This window comes from Panthera leo, chromosome B2 (genome assembly GCF_018350215.1).
Source record: "Panthera leo isolate Ple1 chromosome B2, P.leo_Ple1_pat1.1, whole genome shotgun sequence".
NCBI lineage: Eukaryota > Metazoa > Chordata > Mammalia > Carnivora > Felidae > Panthera > Panthera leo.
In genome coordinates, this window is record NC_056683.1 from 80818425 (window position 1) to 80843180 (window position 24756).

Below are 24756 nucleotides of genomic sequence, written 5' to 3' on the forward strand. Positions count from 1 at the left end.
AAAATTCTTAAATTCTTCCTTCATGTTATGCTATAGCTATTGTACAAACAATTTTTTCTCTTTTTTATTTAAACTTCTCAACAGTGGTTCATATTTGCTGCCTTAAATTCCTCTCATCCATTTATGTCTCTACTGTATGCTCTTGCATCTGTGTCCCTAGCACTTGTCAAAATGTTTCTCCCTAATGTTACCCATAACTTCCTAATTTCCAATTCTAACATTGGTCAGTCCTTATGTCACTGGAATTCTGTAGTTTCTTGGCTTCTATTCCATAGTACACACTAGTTCTCCTTTTGATTTTCTGATTGGGGCTCCCTAGTTTCCTCTGTGAACTTTTTTTCAGGGGACTGGCCATAGGCATGTATCCTTAATAACTCCTACTAATAATTTGCCTAACTCAGTGCCTGGAACGGAGCAGAAACTCACATTTTTAAAAACACTGAATAAGTGAAATAAAACTTTCAAGCTATGACCTTCAATGTATGACCTGCAGTAATTAGGCCCAGCTAGAACTGTAGGCCCCAATTACTCTCTAATATCATCATTCACTCAAGAGACATTTAAATTGGAAGATTTCACAGATAAATCTGAATTTCTTCCTTCTCTTGCTTAATGTGAAGCTGTGGCAACACTGAGTTGGCATTTCTTTAGAGCAACCTGTCATGGAATTGAGTAGCTACTGTTCTCTTATGGACAGGCATGTGCTTTTAAGCTTGATTCGATTCATTAATTTACCTTGCCTGCCTGGGGCATTTTAATTTGGCTCTCCTATTTCAACCTATTATCTACACCCAATCCTTATCTTATGATATCTCAAGGAAGTAATGATGGCCCCAGGTGGGTGGTTAGGAATAAAGGGATCTGGTATCCTGAACACTTTTACTTCTAACAATTAGGTCTTCCATATATATTTGTTGGTTGACTTAACATGCAATTGACTTATAAAGAACTTTTGGAAACTTTAATCCAGGAAACAGAACTAGTAAAGTCAAATATCGGTTATCTGTGTTTTAAATAGAGGGCCATCACAGACGTAAAATAACATTATATTAGTTAATACATGTATGCCTTATTTAAAAAAATATAAAAATTTGAACTTAAAAGCAAAGACATCGTGACTCAATAATTTTTGTTATACATTGTTTCTTTATAGTGCTATATACTTTTCGAGTAGGAACTATCAAGCTGAGGTAAGACATGATTTTATTTATAAATAAATAACCTTTTTTATTGAATTTAATACTGATAACACCCATTATTTAAAAAATTAAACTTTCAAATGAAACAAATATTTCAGAAAAAAATCTATTTAATTCCCTTGTTTTAGTGCAGTAACTATGTTAATTAATCTTCAATTTTTAAGTTTAAACCCATATTTCTTTATATGCTTATAATAAATGAGTTAGGCAACATTATCTGCTACTTTTTCATTTAACATTGTTTTACATGAGCACTTACCTGTATGTATTTCATATTTAACTCTTTATTGGAATCATATATTCTATCAAATCAATATGTCAGGATGTGCCCTTTTTTTGAGATTTGGATTGGTTTATTTTACACCACTATACTAATTATAAATCTATTTTATAAATATAAATATAGCCTTATAAATATCTTTTAATATTTTTAACTCCCCTTTAAATGATTTCCTCCCATTTTTTCCTTAAACTCTTTTCTTCCTTGGCTTTTTAGAAAGTTCTTATCATTCCTTGTCTTTTTTTATGGCCTCTTTAGCTGTTGTCAGACCTTAAGTGTCATCTAGCTCTCTGAAGCAATCTGTTTGGAAATTTTGCACTTCCAGTCTCATTCAAGTGGTCAATATCTCAGGTGTCTATATATAATGCATAAATGAAGACCTTTATGAAGTACATACTGCTAACCAGGCTCTCTTTTAGGAGATGTAGTAATGAATAGGTTATGGTTTCTGCTCTCAAAGGCCATCCAATCTAGATGAAGATATAGCATTCAACTATACTTGTAATACAATGATATGGGTTATGTACAAAGGAGACATAAAGGAGAAGCTCATCAGTTCTACTGAGTGAGGCAATATCAGGAAAGTTTACATAGAGATGGTCGTTTTTGAGTTCAGTTTTGAAATAGGGGTAGTTGTTCAATAGCTAAGAGGGGTGGAAAGTATGACTAGGGGGGATGTGGAGAGAAGGGCAATCCAAGAAGAGAGGGTTATCCAATCAAAGCTACCGAGTTGTAAACCAGATAGATCATTCAGAAAATTCCATATATTTCCATCGTTTGAAGCTCTTAGAAGGAAACAAGGATAAGATTATGAGGCCTAAAACTCCATATATGAGAATAGCAATTAAAGAATTATAAGTAAAGAAGTAACATGACGATTTGACTTGTACTTTAGAAGACCATCCTAGTAATTACATGGAGGAAGGCTAAAATGGGATCCAGAGCAGACAATGGAACTATTGCCATAAACCAGGCATGAGTTGACAAGGGTCTAAACCAAGATGGCTGTAGTAAAGATGGACAAAACAGCAAGGAGATAAATCACCAAGGATTTGGTCACTGAATGGCTGTAGTTAGGTAAAAGAAGGAGATGAAGATGAGTCTCAGGTTTCTGAGTTGAGTGACAATAAATATTTGTCCAGTGACCTGGAGAGAGGTCTGGGTAGGAGCTATAGAATGGGGCTGTCAGCCCTGAATAGTTCCTTATTTTCAATTATTGTAAGAATTGTCCACCTAGGTATTCTACCATCATCTGAAATTCAACATAATAAAATTCTAAATCAGCTTTTCCCCCAAGCAAGTGTTCTTATTTCCCTCATGGTTAATTGTAGCACTGTTAAAACATTTACCTCTAGATTCTAAGTCATAGAGGTAAGCTTTATGCTTTCCATCATTATTATTGTCAAACTTGCCTATAATCAAGTCCTGCAATTTCTTTCTTCAAAATTTATTCAATTTTCTAGATGTTCAGAAAGCTGGGTTTCAGTCCTGACTGCTGCTAACTGGAAGATGATTGACTTTTGCAAGCCACACAGTTTTCCTTTTTACCCCTCAATTCAGCATGTTTTATTCCAGTAATATTAAACATAAAAATAATCCCTGTTCTGTGTGGATCCTTCTACTTCTTTCCATGCTGATGCATTATCGATCTCAGAATTTAACTGCACTGTCTCTGTCCAACTGAGACACGCAGACTGTGCTGATGTTCATCATAGCACATGGCCCTGTTATCACAGCATTGTTTGCTTGTCTCCTGACACTGCAGCTCCCTGAGATGGGGGCATTTTATTTAGCATTGTTGAGGGAATCCTCTTCAGCTGTCCTGGCTAAGACCTGCATTGCTAGTTAATAGAGGTCAGTGCCAACCCCAGACACTGACCTTCAAATTCTTCTTTCCTGGCTGACTTCTGGAGAAAATCAGTTTTTTAGGAACCTATTGGCCACTCCAAGAAAATGTTAGCTCTGAATTCATGGTATTTTAGAATGATAGGATCTATACAGCACAGTAAGTGCTAAGATGGGGGAGACACTCTTCTGTTGTTTTTCTATTTCAAATTTTACTGATTGCTGCTCTTTATTATTTCCTGCCATCATCTTGCTTTGGATTTAATTTGCTCTTCCTTTTTGTGATTTTTTAAAAAAATTTAAATCCAAGTTAGTTAACATGTAGTGTAATAATGGTTTTAGAAGTAGAATTTAGTGATTCATCACCTACATGTGACACCCAGGGCTCATCCCAACAAGTGCCCTCCTTAATGCCCATCACCTATTTAGCCCATCCCCCCCAACTCAGCACCCCTCCAGTAACCCTCACTTTGTTTTCTGTATTTAAGAGTCTATTATGGTTTGCCTCCCTCTCTGTTTTTATCTTCTTTTTCCTTCCCTTCCCCTATGTTCATCTCTTTTGTTTCTTAAATTCCACATATGAGGCCATACAATCTTCCGAAGCCCTAGTTTCCACATTTGAAAAAAGGAGGCCTTTGAATTAGATAGTCAGCGAATTCTCTTACAGGTATTCAGTCTTGTACCTTTTCTTTCTGATTCTGATACTGCCATCTAGGCTTATATAAGTGCCTCCAAACTGGTGACCCAGCTTTCAGTGTCATTTCCATTCAATCCCATGCATATAATTGTTACCTAAAGCTTCCTTAAATACTAATCTTTCATGTTACATCCTTGTTCATGAACAAGCTTAATGGCTTCCTTTTGGCTTATTGCATCAAACTTGATTTCTTTGTTAAGTTTCAAGATTCTGTAAAATGATTTTTCTACTTAGCCAAATTTATCCTTCTTTATCTTCTAACATCGTCTCTTGCTTCCAAGCAGAATGGACTTTGGGCTGATTTCTTCAAAGAATTTTATCATAATCTTTTCCCAACTTGAAAATCCAGTAACTCTCCCTCTGATCCTAAATTATCTTCCAAAGATCAGTTCAACTCCTCTCCTCCAGGGAGATTATATTGAACCATTTCATTCCTTAGTGTTCTTTTCTTCTAGAGCATTTGTATTCTGTGGCACAGCTTAGTGCTCAATTATCCATAGGCTTGATATTTGGCTGATTCCTGTGTGGAGACCATCTTCTGTGTCTGCTACTGCCTAACAGAGTATGAAACCTAACACATTGTAAATACACATTGGTTTATTAGCTTTCAGGAGCACACACGTTTTTCAAAATAAGGAACAGACTATAACCTCAATGTTTGAAATAGCAAGGCAAAATAATAAAGCCAGGCCTCTGTTGGAGGGATAATCTAAGATGATTAAAAATCATATACCAGAATGGGTACGGGTAATTGAAGAGACTAAATAGTCTCTTAAATAGAAAATTATCCCTTGAATTATTTTTGGTGTATTTATATGCAGTTGCCAATTTGAGCAATATGGGTTCAGATATCATCATTAGAAATCATGCATTTAGGTGTTGAGTCATCTTTGCTATCATAAAAGCATCTTCATTTTAAGGATGCCTCTTTTAACTACTGGAGAAATGTAGTGCAATTTCAAGTTACATATTGTTTTAATGGTCAAAGTGTAAAACAGATTCAATGAATTTTGTGAAGAAAGAAGCCACAAAATAGACCATAAAGTACTTGGTTATGTCCGCAGCTGAGTTTTGAAATTTGAATGCCTCTTTGGACTTTACAATTTATTTCTATTATATTAGACCTCAAAAGAAAAGAGAAGTTATCTGCCACACCTCATCTTTTTTCCATATCTGTCATCAAACACTTACCTGTTTTTGCAATTATTATGTAGTACTTTCATATTTTGCAAGGCACCTTGAAGTAATTTTAATTACTGTGACAAGTGCATTACAGAAATGCTGTGTGATTCTATATGAATTTCTATATGAGTTTCTCTGATATCTCTGGGGTTTTGTTATCTCCTAATTATAAGAAAGTTTATTTTTCCAGGCGACTGCATTCAAAAAGTTTAAAGCCTTCCAGATTAAGAGTGCACCACGGAGCAAAGATAGGCCAACCTACATTCAGAATTTAAATGTAGGCCCTTATGGGCCTAAGACAGAGAGCCATGATTCATATTCTATGTTCTCTAAGGTCAAACAAGAGTCTAGACTCCTGAGAGCTGGATGTCAGTAAGCTTTAGCACAGTGATTCTCAGTGTAGCAAAAGTGGTGGAAAACCATATCAAGGATTGAAAAGCTGAAAGGGACAAATCTGTCTCCTAAAACACAGGAGACCCAGAGAATATGAAGTATGGCAGAGACCTTGTGATTCTCATCTGTTCAATAACAACTTGAGTAAACACTTCAGTTGGTTTTTGTTCCTTGCCCCTATTCTGTTGGTGTTTGCTTACTATTCCACTGAATCTGTGTTATATCTTCGTATTAACTGAGCACAATCTGCTTTTCTGTGATTTGGATGTGATTGTACAGACACTTGTCATGTAGTGATAGTGACACCATCACATGATTTACGTTTTGCAGTTTACAAAGCACTTTCATAGACATTACCTGTGATGTAGGTAGGGAAGAAGTTATTTTATTCATGAATAATTTGAGATTAGAGCAGTTAATTGATTTATTATAAGATCACACAGCTAGTAGAGTGGTGTTGAAATTGGAACCCAGATCTCTTGACCTAGAGTCCAGAGATCCTTCTATTATTCTTGGATTTCTGTTATCAAGCTTGTTAATAACCACATTTATGGGTGATTTTTAAAAACTTATTTAAATATAAGTTAGTTAACATACAGTGCAGTATTAGTTTCAGGAGTAGAACCCAGTGATTCATCACTTATATATAACACCCAGTGCTCATCCCAACTAGTGCCCTCCTTAATGCCCATCACCCCTTTAGCCCATCCCCTCACCCACCTCCCCTCCAGCAACCCTCAGTTTGTTCTCTGTATTTAAGAGTCTCTTATGGTTTGCCTCCCTCTCTGGTGATTTTGATTAATGGGGAAATGGTGTTACGATGTGAAAGGTTTTACAGTTTATGGAAGAAGGAGGATGAGGACTAAGTTTCTCCATGTTGCTTTTCTGATTTGATCATAGTATTGTAGGATCTGATAATCTATAGAGCAATGAATAGATACAATATTTTTTTTTTGTTATTATATACCTCAGCTCTTGATTTGTGGTATCCTGGAGAAAAATACATCTTGTTTTCAAGTCATTTAGAGAGGTGGGGGGGGGGGGTGTCTCTAGTCTCTCTCAATATGACCCTTTCCAATATCTTAACTTCCCACATCACAAAATATTTATTTCTATCTAACTTAAATCCTGACTGCTGTCATTTAAGCCCAAATACTTTTGTTCAGTAGGTGGTAGTGTACAGTTTTTATTTATAGCTTCGGGAGGGTGCAGGAAATATATCTGAATGATTTCTGACTGCTGACAAGCCCTAATAACTGATAGTTCCTGGCATCAAACTGAATGTCCTTTGGCAGAGATGGCTATTTTGAGGGGAAAAGACAGAAACTGGCAAAAACTTTTTTCATGCAGGTGTGATTTTATGATGGACTTTTATGACAGAAACCAACCAAGTGTCCTTTACGTAGTTTATGATGTTATCAGCTCCTAGGCTGAGATTTCTTTCTCATTATTCATGTTTATTTGGCTTGAAGCAAATTAAAAATCAGACAAGAATATTGGGATATAATTTTGATTTTGCAGATGTAATCTGACACCCAAGTAACTTCAGAGAAGTTTGGTTCTTTTATTTGTGCTCTTTGGTGATGTTTTAAAAAATGCTTTTTTCAGAGGCAGCTATTATGCTTGTCAGTATGGCTTGTACAATATTGAGCACTTTATCAGCACTTGATTTTAATGGCAAACAAGAAAATCTCTGCATATTATATTATTTTTCTAGCCTCAATGGTTTTAAAGATAAGATTTTAAAAATTAGCCCACTACGAAAAAAAAATTGTAATTAGAGTTCTCTGATTATGGTATATTATTGATGAGGTTCTTTGATTGTTTTTCTTCAGTCCATACAGCAAATGGGAGTAAAATTCACGGAAGAAGTTTATGTTTTCCTCTCTGAAGTTTTACTTTGTTATCGTCATGGTAAGTGCCAGAAGCAGGTCCCTTTAAGAGGTGTCTTAGAGCAAGTCACCTTCATAGGTCACCTTTCCATTGCAGTATAAGCCAGGCCCTGACCAAATCTGATTGTCCTAGTTGTGAGTCTCAGGCCCAAAGGCAGCATTTATAGGCTGACCAGTCTATCCCTCCCAATGTTTATCTCCTAATCCCCTTGGCCCTTACACTTTATAATCAGCATGTATATGTATAGATGGGTGCATGTAAATTCTCCCCTTTTCTTACATCTCCAGGCCTTCCCTATTATCTCTTTGTACCTCCATTCCATCTATTTACTACCCAGTGCTTGATTTTCTGCTTTTCTTTGTGGATTATCCATTATTCATACTGCATTGGTCTCCTTCCAACACTTTTCTCAAGTCACTTCTTTCTTCATTACAAGAATATCCAAGTTTAAATAATTAGAAATCAGTATCTATGTATTTCATTTTAAATTTGAATAGCAATTGTGAATGGATAGCATCTCTGTTTGGCACATAAGTGTTAGATATGATTCCATCTTAAGTCAAGTCTGTTATCATGATATCTGGAAGCCATTATTTAAACACTGGCTTCTTGGGGGATGTGATCAGTGGCCTATGCTTCTTAGTTATGCAAGATAAATAGGTTCTGAAGATCTGCTGTACAACATTGTGCCTATATATAATAATACTGTATTGTACGCTTAAAAATCTGTTAAGAAGATAAATCTCATGTTAAGTATTCTTACCACAATAAAACAAAACAAAGTGATGCTCCCCTCCTCCCAACTTGTTCAAAATTTTAGCTAGGACACACTCTGGAATCTGTTTTTGTCCTAAGCACTCTGTGTCCTGAGATCTAAAGTATTTCAACCTCTGACTTAGGACTAATATTGATCAGAAACTATAAATATTCATGACCTAGGACCTTACTTAAGAGGACAAATGGCATAGTATGATCTATTTAGCTTGGGGTTTTAAGATGGTTGTTGATGATCACTCCATTAGTAATTTGTTTTTGAAACTTGAATCTACTTCCTTAATTTAGCTGATGCATAGAGAGCACATATTGAAAATTAGGCTCAGCTTTAAAAATTATAAACAATCTTAAAAAACAAATTGTAAGTTTCATCTCCCATGACACAAATCAGAGATTTAGGCAGATAATGTTGGTTTCAGTTTGTGGAACTTGGTAACAGATAGTAGCTTGTGGCTGTGAATCCTGCACACGTGCACAGCCTCACGTGTGTAGGATATGCCTCTATAAAGATCCTCTGCAGGGGACCGTATCAGTCAGGGTTTAGTTAGGAAGCAGAGGGCACTATGAGTATTAGGGGAATAAGAGATTGTTTAAATAGGGATGAGACCTGACACAAATGTGGGAGGAAAGGGGGAAGTACAGTCGTGAAGAGGAGTTGGAGGATCTGAGAAGGAGTTGCTAACCATTATGCCTGAAGCATGGGCCGAGATTGTCAAGTTAGAACTCGCAGGGAAGTCTGCGTTGCCTGATCTGAGAAGCCAAGCTCATCAAGCTGCCCAAGTGAGACCATGGAAAAGTGTTCGGGAAGCCATTGCTTCTGTGTGTCTGTTACCTCTGAGGGTCTGTAGCTGAGTCTGGGGGTCACTGTTGGCCAGCATGGCCATCTGTTGTCAAGGAGAGCTGGGAACAGAGCAGAGGAGAGGAGAGTGATGATAAGCTGGACCCTACCAGACTCTTCTGCATCTCTTTGCTACCATGTCTAACTATGACCACCTTCCAAGAGCAGAGTTTGTCACTTCACTTCTGTCTTCCAATCTTGTACAAACTTCTCTTTGGGTGAACTTTAATCTGGAAGCTTCAGGGTGTCTCAGCTTAACTGAGCTGACAGCACAGCACAATGCAGGATTGTCAGTGTTCTCAGGGCTCTGTAGGACAGAAGAGTTACTGTTTGTGTTTTAGAATCAGCACATTTTCTAAGAGTGTCATTTGAAGGTTTTTGAAAGGTACACCTGCTGACAAATATCCCTCCATCCACTTATCTGTCTTCAGTGATGGTGAGGGTTCTCATCATTAGTCTCTATTTTGATTAAAGTATTGTGTTTATAAACATTTCCAGTAAAAATGCAAAATCTGGGAGAATTAATACACTGAATCTTGTTAGTTTATCATTTATATATGCATTACTTTATCACTTTGCTGGCCTAACATCTGTAAAGGTTTGGGTAAAGAAGACTGAGAAAGCTCCAGTGTTATCCTAGAAGGTAAGAATGAGTTGAGTATATTGGTCAAAAATCTCTAAACATATAGGGGATACATATGTAAATGGAGAAGAAGGAGTGCAAAAGTGGAATTTTCCTACTTAACTGTATTTTCTAGTAGTAAGTCTGCTTAAATTAACCTCTTCACTGTATTGCTCAAGGATGAAATTACAAACAGTACTTGTGAGATGTTAATATTCATATTTATGTTCATGAAGTTAACACTAGAATATTTAGAATAATTTTCAGTTGGAAATGGAATGTAACTGTGCAGTAAGTTTTTTTCTTTAGTATCAGGAAAAATCAACTTATTATCAGTTTGCCTGGTCTTTACCCATGCTATTTTAATTTAGCATTGATTGATTCCATCACAAATCTTGGGATGGAACTTTAAGACAGGGGTATTTATTAATTTTTCATTTTTCCTTCCCTTTCCCTCCATTCCTTTCCCTTTTCTTCCTTTCTCATCCCTTCCCTTCTTTTCCTTTTCATTCTCTTCCTTTCTTCCCTTTCTTCTTCCTCCTCCTCCTCCTCCTCCTCCTTCTTCTTCTTTCTGATGTGGTTCTCTAAAAAAAAATCAGTGGTGATTTCTGGCTCTGACCTCTGGCAAACTGTGATCTCCTGAAAATTGGCTTGAGTGCTTTCCTTCCAATGGACAAGATTTCAGGCACATTTAGGGAGGGACACCTGGAGGCACTACTCATTTTCTGGTTATGGGGAGATGTGATGTACAACATAAAAATTAGGCAAACATGATAGATAAACATTGAGGACATTCAAAGTGAGGAATTTCTTCTAGTTTATACATGAGACAGGAAAATAAATTAATAAGGGAAATTGGCAGTCAATTATATGGCCAGCATCAGCAGGCATCTCAGGTAGTCTGCTGACAAAAGGTCACAGCTCACCTGTCATGGATACAGCCAACAGTGAAGCTAAAAATGATTTGTTTTCAAATATTGTTTAGATACTTTATGCTCTGGGGTGACAGAGGAATGTCTCCTTTTCTCTCCTTCTTCCTCTCTTGCTCCTTGACTCTAGCTCACTTGTGAGTGTGCACGTGCTCTCTTTTTCTGAAAACATGCAGAAGCAATAAATCAGCCAGTTTAAGAAGATCCAGCCAGTCCAACACAGATCGATTTCACAGGGAAGTCGATGGGCTGCTAATAGAATTACAACTACCTGTCAAAACAGGGAAAACATATCTGTGACAGTGACAAAGGGCAAATCAATTTAATAAGAGGTTTTTTCTTCCAGAGACATAGATGTGGAGTACATGGGTGTCTCTAAGAGTCTGTAATTGTGAATAGAAACCATATACTCTAACTGTTAAAGCCGAGGTTATGTCAATGATTCTGGGAGAGCATACTGACTCTTCTTTTCTAGGAAGTTTGTCTAGTAGCTGTAACAATTTGCTCTGTAATAGAATATAACAGGGAGATACTGCCTGGAAACACATTATTTTAACTTTGTTATCCCAAATAAGTTGGTCTTGACCATTAAATACATTATATTCCCATGAACTTTGCATTTTCATGTTTCCTGTTGCGTCTCATTTCAACAAGGAACTGTGCATTGCCAAGGACAGCTCTCTGGCAAATCTTTCTCTTCTAAGCTAGCTTGATCATTTTCAGAGTCCTCATAAAACTGTAGCAATGTGACTTTTAGTAACAGCAACTTCTGTGTTCAGGCTTGGTTTCTTGCAAAGTGAATCTTAATTATGAACACAACTCTCAGCTTAAACCCATTGTGTATCAACATGAGGCTCTGTTAGGTCAAGGTCTTGATTTTTAAAAAGAATTTAATATGCATTAACTTAGTTCAGCACCATGGGTTTTCTGTAAAACAAAGAAACAAACAAACAAACAGTGATATAATAAATATATATTTGGTCTCTGCCTCCATTTCCTGGCCCATGCTAAAACCCTTCGAATCTCTGAAGTGACAAGTGTCTTTTTGTATACCAATAAGATGACTAGTGGCTGGGAGTCTCCTCGATAACCTCAGGATGGGGGTGGTTGCCAGGGGAAACCAATCAAATCTTTAAAAGGTTGGAAGTTTTAGCCTTACTCCTTGACCTCTGGGGAGAGAGAGGGCTGGAGTTTGAGTTACTCACTGATGGCCAATGATTTAATCAATCGTGCCTATGTAATGAAGCCTCCATAAATGTCCTAACTGAGGGGGTTTGGAGAACTTGCAGGTTGGGGAACACATGGGGGTTCTGGAAGGGTGGTGCACCCGGAAAGATCATGGAATCTTTATGCACCCCAATACCACCCAAGACCTTGCTCTATGCATCTCTTCCATTTGGCTACTCCTGAGTTGTATCTTATAATAAACAGGTAAAGTGCTTTACTGAGTTCTGTGGGCTGTTCTAGTAAATTATCAAACCTGAGGAGGGGGTTGTGGGAAACTCCAATTTATAGCTGGTCAGTTAGAAGTACAGCTGACTACCTGGACTTGCAGTTGGTATTTGAAGTGGCAAGAGAGGGCAGTTTCCTGGCACTTGTGATACCTTGTGGGGTCTGTGATAATTCTTGGAAGTTGGTGTTAGAAGTGATGAGGGTGAGGAGAGGAAAACAGGACAGTTTTCTCTTTTAGAAACAAAAAGTAATTCTTTGTTATGGCAGAATTTAACAGTGTCATTGTAATCAGAAAACATACTAGGTCTCATACTCATCAAAGTTCAATGATACTAATCCACCTTAATTGCCGTTCCTTCACTGAAGAATAGTTTCTGTGTTGCAGTATAGACAGGAGTTAGGAAACATGGTTCTAAAATCAGAAACCTCTGCATTTTTGTCTGCTACCTGCCACCTATTAGCTCATGACTTGGGTAAGCTGCTTAGTTTTTTGAAGCCCACATTTACCATTCTGTACAATTGGGCTGAAAGATAGTGCTTACCTTAAGCAGTTGTTACTGAGGAATAAATAAACTAATATGTAAATCCTGTGTTTCTCCTATGCAGAAGGGAGGATACCAGTGACATCACTCATTCCTGTAATCTGCTTTCTACTCTATGACTGGGCCAAGGAACAAATGATCCATTTGGCCTTTTTTTCCCCCCTTCAGGAAGCTGGGGGAAGTCTGCCCATGATGTATTTAAATTAACAGATATGTAAGAAGAACTATGTTTACCCCCAATCCCTCCATGTACACACCCCTTACTTGTTGTGTTTCTTAAGAACCTTATATATATTCTGTACTATAGTTTTCATCTCTACCTAAGACACCAGTTTTATCTGTGCCTGGGAAACTAGATTAAGAGGGCCAGGAAAATGCATTCTGGTATCTCTGGTACCTCATGTTTGCTGGGTGGTGGCTCTGACACCTGGCACTGGGGGCCATTGATTAAGTCTCCTGCCTCAACCTGGCTTTGCCAACTATACTTTTCATTTACATGAACTCATTTGCATCCCCACTTCCATGGAAATGAAGGCAAGAACAAGATTTTAAATACCTCTCAGGAATGTTAGATAGTTACCAATGACGTTTTTGGGGTTTCTCCTCTTCTCACCCAGACTGAATGCTGATTGAAGCTGATTAGAATGATGTCTGGTAAAGGGTGCAGTGACCTAGTTTGATGCTTTGGCATCAGCTTCTATCGACATACTTCTCATTTGGACCCTACATCCATTCACATTTTCTACTTGAGTTCCATGAAATTCATCCTGGAGCTATTCCAGTTTCAGAGCAATTGTATTTGCATCATTGCTTAATATGAACCAATATTGACTGTAGGCTTAATTTCTGTTCTTCCTTATTACCTGCCCCCACCCCCTGCAAAGAAACAAAAAAGGCACTATTGTTCATCTATGTGGATAAAAGCAAAAATGCAAATTTCTCGTTATTGATAGAATACATGGATGATTTGAATTTATAATTTGGATAATTATGTGATGACTCTAGACTTAGGACATTTATATGTTGTTAGCCTGGAACTATGTCTTTCTCATCATATTGGAACTGTTTCATTCTCTGAGTGATGAGGAGCACAATAACCTGGGGGTTCAGTATTGGATGTTTTAAGTATGATAGAGCTGGAGGAGGAAGAGTGCTCAGTGGTTTAGGATCTCCATGTCAGCCCCTCCACTGAAGTTCTTTGTGTAAGTCTACACTCTCTGCCTCAAATTCCTTTTGCTCTTGTGTGTATGTGTGTGTGTGTGGGAGAGTGGGGGGAGGTGAGGAGAAGAATCTAAAAATAGTGCTTGAAAGAGATGCCAAGATCTCAGCGTTGTGTTGGAGAAACCATCTGCTAATCTCATTGCCTGAAACCGGAATCAAAGAAATTGTACTGAAATGAAAGTTCAGAAGAACAAATGTTTCCAGGCTGATGTCCTGCGAGGCATCAGATCTTCTACCTTGTTACTTAGGAGATAAGGTGGGTGAGAATGAGACTGTGGCTTGGCCAGGCCAAGGGCACTCACCTCCCACCTCTGTGCCTTAGTAGTCTGTAACTTAACCCAACTCTGTCTTAAGTTTGCAGGATGGCAAACAGAGGAAAACAATTTCTGTGTTGCAAATGGTAGTATTTTTTAAGTTTAATAAATGTATGGTATGATTATTATTTTTTAGAGCCACAGGCAAGAAGCCTATGAGGCATCAATGTTCTGCAACCAGAATGGTAATTTCCTTCTTGGCAGATTCTGTCCCCTCTTTCTCCACCCAGGGACCTGTTGTGGCTATCTCCTCTAGTGCAGAGTTAAGACTGTCTGGGGAATACTAGTTAATTGCTGAGTAGATAATCAGAATTGTAAAGGTCAGTGATAACAGGCAACAACTGACTCATGTTCACAAACAGCTGGATGTGATAAAAGCAATTTAGCTTGAAAAAAGCTCTTCAGAAATATATTGACCTTACTTTTTCTCCCTTGGGCTCTGTCTGTCCATCTTTATCTGCCCCTTTCAGTTTCTGTTTCTATCCCCATTGTGGGTTTCATTTCTTGGTATCCTATGCTGTTGTCTGGTTCCCTTTGTTACTCTTCCCTCTTAGTAACACTCATGCAGAGAGGACCATAAGTACATTTCCTCTTTGTGTCTGTTAGTCTCTCTTCCTTTCTTTCTCTTCTCATCTTTTCCATTTACCTTTCTTTCTTCATCCTCTTCTTTTATGCCTTAACCCAAATGTTTGTCTTTTCCCACTAATGGAACTGAAGTACAGCTGGTACTATTAACCACAGTTTCATGGCTTGCATTTCCCCTGATTCCACAAGACTTCTTGCTTCCCCCTTCAAAGCCCTAGCCAATTGTTTCCCTAAATACCTGGTTTGGGGAGGACAGGGAAGGTGCCTCACCTGAGATGACATGCAGTGCCCTATGTTCCTTGTGCTGGGCCCTACTTGAGGTTCACTGCTTATTGTGCAGTCATGTGGAGCAGAATGCTACCACAGTGCTGCCCATGGCATTGGGACAGGGTCAGGCTTCTCGTGCTCTAGAGGCTGTGAGCCCTCGCTATGCTTGAGTGATGCACGCTCCCCATGACTGCTGCCATTCTGTGTCCTTCTCAGAGGTAGAGATAATGTCCTGTGCTCCACCTTGGGCCACATATTTCATTCCAGGACTAAAACAACTCAGTGGCCTGAATCAGATAGTCCAGAAGGAAATAGAGGGCACAATCAAAAGAGGTTTGGGGGGAGACTTTGAAGGAGGGATTATTTTCAAAAGAGTTATTAGTTATTAACAGTTCACAAAATATTTTTGCTGCCCTCATTAATAATTACATAATAACATTAATCACACTGACATCTATATGTTGGATATACAAATGTGATCATTGAAGAATATTCAAGCCTTCCTTTTGGGACTTAGAATGAAATCCCTAAAACTTTACATGTCCTATGGGGTCTCTTGATCCCTCCCTATCTATCCATCTTGATCTGCAAACTCTCCCTCCTCCCACAAACTCTTCCTTCCTCTTGTTTTGCAAGGTGAATCAAAGTGTTTTCCTCCTCAGGGCCTTTGTGCATGTTGGTTTCTGCCTGGAACACACTTCTCTCTCTCTTTTCTTCCTTTACATAGCTAATTCATTTCTGAGGTTGTAGTGTCACTTCCATAGAGCATGCTACACACTCTCATACCACCATCCGTGTTTTCTTCATAGAACGATGACAAATCAAAGAAGGCAGCAGAAGAGATTTTCATAGACCTTTGATGACAGTGATCAACGTAAGTCTGAATAAGTGAAGTTTTGTGGGAGTTGGGGGGTGGGTGGGTTTAATTATATAATTTGGGTGATTGTTTAATATCCATCAACCCCCCTCCCCCACATGCCTGCAGGGATCATGTTTGTTTTTGTATACTGATGCTTCCTCAGGCCTACAACATAATAAACTAAGTACTCCCTATATGCTAGGTGCTTTACTTACATTGTGCGGGTTACTTTTTATATTCACCACAATTCTATAAAGCAGATATTAGCAAACTATAGTCCATGAGCCAAATCTGGTCCATTAATTATTTTTTAAAATTAATTAATTATTTTTATTTTTAAAATTTATTTAAATTCAAATTAGTTAACATACAGTGTAGTATCAGTTTTAGGAATAGAACCCAGTGATTCATCACTTACATACAACACTCAGTACTCATCCCAACAAGTGCCCTCCTTAATGTCCCTCACCCATTTACCCTATCCCCTCACCCACCTCCCCTCCAGCAACCCTCAGTTTGTTCTCTGTATTTAAGAATCTCTTATAGTTTGTCTCCCTTTCTGTTTTTATCTTATTTTCCCTTGTTCATCTGTTTGGTTTCTTAAATTCCACATATGAGTGAAACCATATGATATTTGTCTTTCTCTTACTGACTTATCTCACTGAGCATAATACCCTCTAGTTCCATCCATGTTGTTGCAAATGGCAAGATTTCATTCTTTTTGATAGCTGAGTAGTATTCCATGTATATATACCACGTCTTCTTTATTCATCAGTCAATGAACATTTGGGCTCTTTCCATAATTTGGCTATTGTTGATAGCACTACTGTAATCATTGGGGTGCATATACCCCTTTAAAGTGGCATTTTTGTATCCTTTGGATAGATGCCTAGTAGTGCAACTACTAGGTGGTAGGGTAGTTCTATTTTTAATTTTTTGAGGAACTTCTATACTATTTTCCAGATATAGCTGTACCAGTTTGCATTCCCACCAATAGTGCAAAAGTGTTCCCCTTTCTCCACAACCTCACCAACATCCGTTGTTTCTGAGTTCTTAATTTTAGCCATTCTGACAGGTGTGAGGTGGTATCTCATTGTCGTTTGGATTAGTATTTCTCTGATGGTGAATGATATTTGCGCATCTTTTCATGTGTCTATTAGCCATCTGGATGTATTCTTTGGCAAAGTGTTTATTCATGTCTTTTGCCCATTTCTTCACTGGATTATTTGTTTTTTTGGTTGTTGAGTTTGATAAGTTCTTTATAGATTTTGGATACTAACCCTTTATCCAATAAAATAGAAATGGAGTTTTCCAAAATATATTTATAAATATCTTCTCCCATTCTATCAGTTGCCTTTTAGTTTTGTTGATTGTTTCCTTCACTCTACAGAAATTTTTTTATCTTAATGAGGTGCCAATAGTTCATTTTTGCTTTTTTTCCCTTGCCTCCAGAGACATGTCTAGTAAGAAGTTGCTGTGGCCAAGGTCAAAGAGGTTGTTACCTGTTTTCTCCTATATGATTTGATGGTTTTCTGTCTTACATTTAGGTCTTTCATACTTTTTGAATTTACTTTTGTGTATGGTGTAAGAAAGTGGTCCCATTTTGTTCTTCTGCATGTCACTGTCCAGTTTCCCCAACACCATTTGCTGAAGACTCTGTCTTTTTCCCATTGGATACTCCTTCCTGCTTTGTCAAGGACTAGTTGACCACATAGTTGTGGGTCCATTTCTGGATTTTACATTTTGTTCCATTGATCTATGTGTCTGTTTTTGTGCCAGTACCATACTATGCTGGTGATTACAGCTTTGTAATACAGCTTGAAGTCTGGAATTGTGATGCCACCAGGTTTGGTTTTCTTTTTCAACATTCCTTTTGCTATTCAGTCTTTTCTGGTTCCATACAAATTTTAGAATTGTTTGTTCTAACCCTGTGAAGAATGCTGGCATTATTTTGATAGGGATAGCATTGAATGTGTAGATTGCTTTGGATAGTATCAACATTTTAACAATATTTGCTCTTCCGATCCACGAGTATGGAATGTTTTTCCATTTCTTTTTGTCCTCTTCAATTTCTTTCATGAGCTTTCTATAGTTTTCAGGGCACAGATCTTTTACCTCTTTGGTTAGGTTTATTCCTACATATCTTATTGTTTTTTTGCGCAATTGTAAATGGGATTGATTCCTTGATTTCTTTTTCTGCTGCTTGATTATTGGTATATAGAAAGGCAACTGATTTCTGTACATTGATTTTATATCCTACAACTTTGCTGAATTCACGTATCAGGTCTAGCATTTTTTTTAGTGGAGACTTTTGGCTTTTCTATGTAGAGTATTATGTTATCTGCAAAGAATAAAAGTCTGACTTCCTCCTTGCTAATTTATATGCCTTTTATTTCTTTTTGTTGTCTGATTGCTGTGGCTAGGACTTCCAATACTATGTTGGACAACAGTGGTGAGGGTGGACGTCCCTGTCATGTTCCTGATCTCAGGGAGAAAGCTCTCAGTTTTCCCCTATTGAGGATGATATTAGGTGTGAGTCTTTCATATATGCTTTTATGATGTTGAGGAATGTTTCTTCTATCCCTATTTTCTTGAGGGTTTTTATCAAGAAAGGATGTTGTATTTTGTCAAATGCTTTTTCTGCATGTATTGAAAGGATCATATGGTTCTTATCCCTTCTTTTATTAATGTGGTGTATCACGTTGATTGATTTGTGAATATTGAATCAGCACTGCAGCCCAGGAATAAATCCCACTTGATCATAGTGAATAATTCTTTTAATGTACTGTTGAATTTGATTTGCTAGTATCTTGTTGAGAATTTTTGCATCCAGGTTCATCAGGGATATTGGCCTGTAATTTTCCTTTTTAGTGAGGTCTTTGTCTAGTTTTGCAATCAAGGTAATGCTGGCTTCATAGAATCAGTTTGGAAACTTTCCTTCCATTTCTATTTTTGGAACAATTTGAGAAGAATAGTATTAACTCTTCTTTAAATGTATGGTAGAATTCCCCTGGGAAGCCATCTGGCCCAGGATTCTTGTTTGTTGGGAGATTTTTGATAACTGATTCAATTTCTTTGCTCATTATGGGCCTGTTAAAAATTTCTATATCTTCCTGTTTCAGTTTTGGTAGTTTTTGAGTTTCCAGGAATTTGTCCATTTCTTCCAGATTGCCCAGCTTGTTGGCATAAATTTTTTCATAGAATTCTCATAATTGTTTGTATTGCTGTGGTGTTAGTTGTGATCTCTCCTCTTTCATTGATGATTTTATCTCTTAAGGTCCTCTCTTCTTTTTGAGAAGTCTGGCTAAGGGTTTATCAATTTGGTTTATTCTTTCAGAAAACCAGCTTTTAGTTTCATTGATCTTTCTACTGTTTTGTGTGTGTGTGTGTGTGTGTGTGTGTGTGTGTGTGTGTGTGTTTTGTTTCTCTATCATTTATTTCTGCTCAAATCTTTATTGTTTCTCTTCTGCTGGGTTTAGGCTTTATTTCCTGCTCCTTTCAAGCTCCTTTAGGTGTAAGGTTAGATTGTGTATTTGGGACCTTTCTTGCTTCTTGAGATAGGCCTGAATTGCAGTGTACTTTCCTCTTTGACTGCCTTTGCTGCATCCCAAAGGGTTTGGACTGTCATGTTTTCATTTTCATTTACTCCCATATATGTTTTAATTTTTTCATTAATTTCCTGGTTAAACCATTCATTCTTTAGTAGGATGTACTTTAACCTTTTTGTATTTGAGGGCTTTCCAAATTTTTTCTTGTGGTCAGTTTCAAGTTTCATAGCATCATGATCTGAAAATATGAATGGTATGATCTTGATATTTTTTTATCTGTTGAGACCTGATTTGTAATCCAGTATGTGACCTATTTTGGAGAAAGTTCCATGTGCACTTGAGAAGAATGTGTATTCTGCTGCTTTAGGATGGAATGTTCTGAATATATCTGTTAAGTTCATCTGGTTTGTTATTTTCATTTCCATTAATCATTTAAAAAATTCTGTAAGTTTATTTATTTATTTATTTTGAGAGAGAGAGGGAGAGAGAGAGCAGGGGAGGAGCAGAGAGAGAGAGGGAGAGAGAGAGAAGGGGAGGGGCAGAGAGAGAGGGAGAGAGACAAAATCCTAAGCAGGCTCTGTACTATCAGAAAGGAGCCCAACATGGGGCTCAAACTCCTAAATCGTGAGATCATGACCTGGGTTGAAACCAAGAGTAGGGCACTTAACCTACTGAGCCATCTAGGTGCCCCTCCACTAGTCAGTTTTATCAATAATGGTTTATTAGAAAACAGCCATGTCACTTTGCTTGTGTATTGTCTATACATATGTATTGTGCTATGAAGGCAGAATTGAGTAGTCACAAGAGAGACTCTTTTGTCTGCAAAGCCAAAAATATTTACTATCTGGCCTTTAACAGAAAACATCTGACAACTCTTGCTATAAGGCAATGCAGAATCTCCATTTCATAGAAGAGGAAAGATCAACAAGTTTCAGTACTTCCTCATATCTATCTAGAAATCAAGATATCAAGTTGCGGAGCTGAGATTCAAGGTCATCCTTCCCCCTTTTATTATCTTTCCTCACAAACCAGATCTCTTTGCTGACATATTTTTAGGGGAGTGTAGAATATTTCTGCAGGAGAGGTAACATTTGGTCTAGGTATTCAAGGAAAAGTTGGAATTCTTAGTGGACAAGAGAGGACAAAACATTCTAGGTTGAGACACAGAGGTATGAGAGAGCTTGGTGTGTTTAGGAGATAGCTAGTCAGACTGACCAAAACATGTGCTGGTGATCATGGGCACAATGGTGGGGGAGGGGGGAACTGAGAGGAAAAGAGGCTGCTAGAATGAGAGAAACCTGTGCCAGACCAGGAAGCCTGAACTTTAGCTCCCAAGCCTGTGGTTTCTGCTTTGTTTGCACAAAAAAATCTTTTCTCTCAGTAAAGAAATTTGAGCATTTGTCTTAATATATTTATATTCCATAAATTATCTACATTAACATTGTATTAGTACTATTTGTATATATTATAAAATGTACACATATGGAAATTTTAAAAAGATAAGTGAAAGTAAAATGAATATTTAGGATAATTTTTATTTTACTTATTAATGATTCATAATACCTTTTGGCTGTCTTATAATAATGATGGTGCTTAATGAGAGTGATGTTAATTAATATGCCTAATTATATTTGAAAATCTTGGCTTAACACTGATACTGCTGTTTGAAGTTATCATTTCCAGATTAGCTTTCTTTAATATGCAGTTTTGATGGTATCACAGCTGAAAATGATAACTCACAAAGATACATGGATTCAAGTGGAAGAAGTACACTGTTGGTTTCACTTATAAATTATTTTTCAAAACTACCCACCAATTATGCAAAAGTTTTTGTTTTAATTCATCTGGTATGTTTATACCTTCCCTGCTGTCAACTGCTTGTCAATATACGAATGAATTGAAAGTGCGTTGTTTTCATATTTTACACAATGTGTTCACAATGTGTTCATGCCACTGAAACTGTTCACCTGGAAATTTTTAAACAGTTTAGGAAATTGTGAGTTTAAATATCCAGGTACAGTCGGACTGAATCGGGTGTCTCAGTCGGTTGAATGTCTGACTTTGGCTCAGGTCATGATCTCATGATTTGTGGGTTTGAGCCCCGCGTTGAGCTCTGTGCTGACAGCTAGGAGCCTGAAGCCTGCTTCAGGTTCTGTGTCTCCCTCTCTCTCTGCCCTCCCCTGTTCAAGCTCTGTCTCTGTCTCTCTCTCAAAACTAAATAAACATTAAAAAAAAACTAGATTCGGCAGTTCTTGAAGATAATATATACCATTTCCAGAAAAAATCATATAACAAAATATTCTAAACATTTGTTTTCAGAATGCTTTCTCCAAAACACATGTTTCTCCTGGAAAGAAGTTATTTCCTCTTTCTCTCTCTTACACTGTCACTTTTGCCTAGAAGGAACAGATTTTGTACTTATTTTTGTAAGTAAACTCATGTCAATTAAACTCATGATAAGTGTGACTATCTCCTTGTTTCTTCCACCCTTTATGGGTGACTGAGAGTTCAAACGGGGAATGGGAGAAATGTTTGTCTTGTTATTTTTTGGTTATTCGTTGGATTTATTAGTATTTTCTTTAATCCACAACTTCTTTGAGAGACCTATAAGTCATATTTCCACCTTGTGATGGTTATTTTAGTAAAAGTATTCCATATAAACTGTAAATCCATGTCACATGGAGTATGTAAACTGAAGTGTGTTATAATGTGCTCATGTAAATGAATGATTGAAGGCTCCACTGTCAAATCCTTGAAATCAGTGGTATTTAAAATATTAGAGATCCTTAACTACTTTCTTATATTTTAGGTATCTAAAAATAAAAGTTGTGAAAGTAACTTTTTACTCTCAGGCCCTTATGAATCATCTTGTTTATCCCCTGGGCTCACACACCTTATTTTGGAGAACCCTGTTCTGAGTAATGGAAAGCAAACCACAAGCTATTAAATGGGAGGCAGGTGACATGATTAAGCTCAATTTGTCTTTGGGTTTATATCTTGTGGCTTTGTGTCTAGACACTTTATGTATTTCCCTAAGGTTTTTACTGTGTGTGTATTCAAATAAATAACTTCGCTAGTTTTAAATAATACTATCCAAGCATCTTCATAATAGGCAGCCACTCCAAGCCTCATGAACTCTTGTCCAGCCTCATTAGTATCTAGATGCCCTCTGAAGTTCTTTGATAACTCCAGGGGCTTTACCCTTTAGGTTGGAGAATAATGTGCTGTAGGTACAAGGAGAGGACTGAGGTGACTTAAGCACCTCAATGTGGAAAGAAGAATAGTTGTGTTCTGCAAGAGTCAGGGCAAATGCTTTTTGTGACCCTATTAAAACTGAAGAATTAAGAGAAAAAATTATTAGCTCTGATTCCATATTAAAAAAAGGAAGAAGAATTTAAAAAATGAGAAATGACTCTAGGTTAAGAATTACTTGAGGAGTTATGCCCTTTTTAAACCTTAATGAATTTTTTTAATGTAAACATATGAAGATAAAGAACTAATCACTGACCTTGAAACAAGGAGAAAAAAATGGAGTTGGTCCCTGAGAAATAGAAGTTGTCAAAACAATACCTACCTAGGCAAAATTTAATAGCCATTTTGGATAAAAGTGCTGTGCTAGTTTATTTTGCAGAACATGTACCCAATACATGAGGGATTTCATCCCTTGTTAAACCTTCAGGTTTACGTTTGAGAGAAGAATTTTCATTATCTCTTTAGGAAATAATTATGTAAAAAGTTTATTGCTTTCTTTCATATTTTTCCAATTACTGTAATTGTGTGAGTTTAGAAGACAAAACAAATTTAAAAATTTAAAGACTACTTTGCATAGCTGCAAATGGCTTATGGCATGGCATCCACGTAGAACCATGCCTTTGAAATTCTTGAGTGGTTGGAAAATACATTTTATGTCTTGGGAAAAAGGAATATATATGTATACAAAATGTTAAATTGGAATCTTAACTAAGGTACCAAGATATGATCGATATCAGACACCAGAATGAATTGTGACACAGAGCATCTGTTTGGAATTTCAAAGTAGGTGCTTAAAACCTGGTTTTATGACTTTTCAATCCTTTACTCACTTTGCGTATTGAAAAGAATTGAGAGGTTTGATGTTTGTAGGCAGGGTTTGCTTGTTTGTTTGTTGTTGTTGTTGTTTTGTAAAGGATTTCTTTGGAGAAAGGTGCTGGATGAGTTGTGAGCTTTGCCCCCTCTATCATCTAGGGAGGGGGTTAGAAGGTGCCTGCTCTTGCTTCTGACCTTCAACAAGACTACTTGGAGATTTTATTTTATTTTTTATTTTTTAAGTTTTTAAAAATTTACATCCAAATTAGTTAGCATATAGTGCAACAGTGATTTCAGGAGTAGACTCCTTAGTGCCCCTTACCCATTTAGCCCATCCCCCTTCCCACAACCCCTCCAGTAACCCTCAGTTTGTTCTCCATATTTATGAGTCTCATTTGTTTTGTCCCCCTCCCTGTTTTTATATTATTTTTGTTTCCCTTCCCTTATGTTAATCTGTTTTGTCTCTTAAAGTCCTCATATGAGTGAAGTCATATGATTTTTGTCTTTCTCTGACTGACTAATTTCACTTAGCATAATACCCTCTAGTTTCATCCACGTAGTTGCAAATGGCAAGATTTCATTCTTTTTGATTGCCGAGTAATACTCCATTGAATATATATGCCACATCTTCTTTATCCATTCATCTATCAATGGACATTTGGGCTCTTTCCATACTTTGGCTATTGTTGATACTGCTGCTATAAACAGGTGGTGCATGTGTCCCTTCAAAACAGCACATCTGTATCCCGTGGATAAATGCCTAGTATGCAATTGCTGAGTCATAGGGTGGTTCTATTTTTAGTTTTTTGAGGAACCTCTATACTGTTTTCCAGAGTGGCTGCACCAGCTTGCATTCCCAAAGACTACTTGGAGATTTTAAAATGTGCCCCCTGAAGTTAGCCAGGTACCATGGACAGGTGTCTGCCTTCTGCATAGGGAATCTAGAATATGATGGATGGGCTGCCCAGCTGTCTTGGCACTGGAAGAATGAATTGTTTCTGATACACTGGGATTAGCCTATATACTCTGAATTTGTTAAGATAAAAAATTTACAAGAATTTTTCATGGTATGAATCATGCACGAGAGAGAGTTGGCATGGATGACTGATGGCACCTCAGTGGACAGAGCAAACTTTTGGTCACTGATGGAATCCTTGCAGCTGCAGAAGGAATCTGGTGACCAGACAGATTGGAGATGCATTGCTTGAGTCAGAAGTGGCAAGAACAGAGGATCACAGTTCTTGAGAATCC

At 37.4% G+C, this 24756-nt stretch overlaps 1 long non-coding RNA gene across 1 annotated transcript; it reads left to right on the forward strand.

The window, feature by feature from the left end:
* Positions 1-1153: 1153 nt before the first annotated feature.
* Positions 1154-15907, forward strand: LOC122220182. Its single transcript, XR_006202709.1, has 4 exons — positions 1154-1190; positions 7432-7510; positions 14318-14366; positions 15843-15907. It is a non-coding gene; the product is annotated as an uncharacterized LOC122220182 (long non-coding RNA).
* The last annotated feature ends 8849 nt before the right edge of the window (positions 15908-24756 follow it).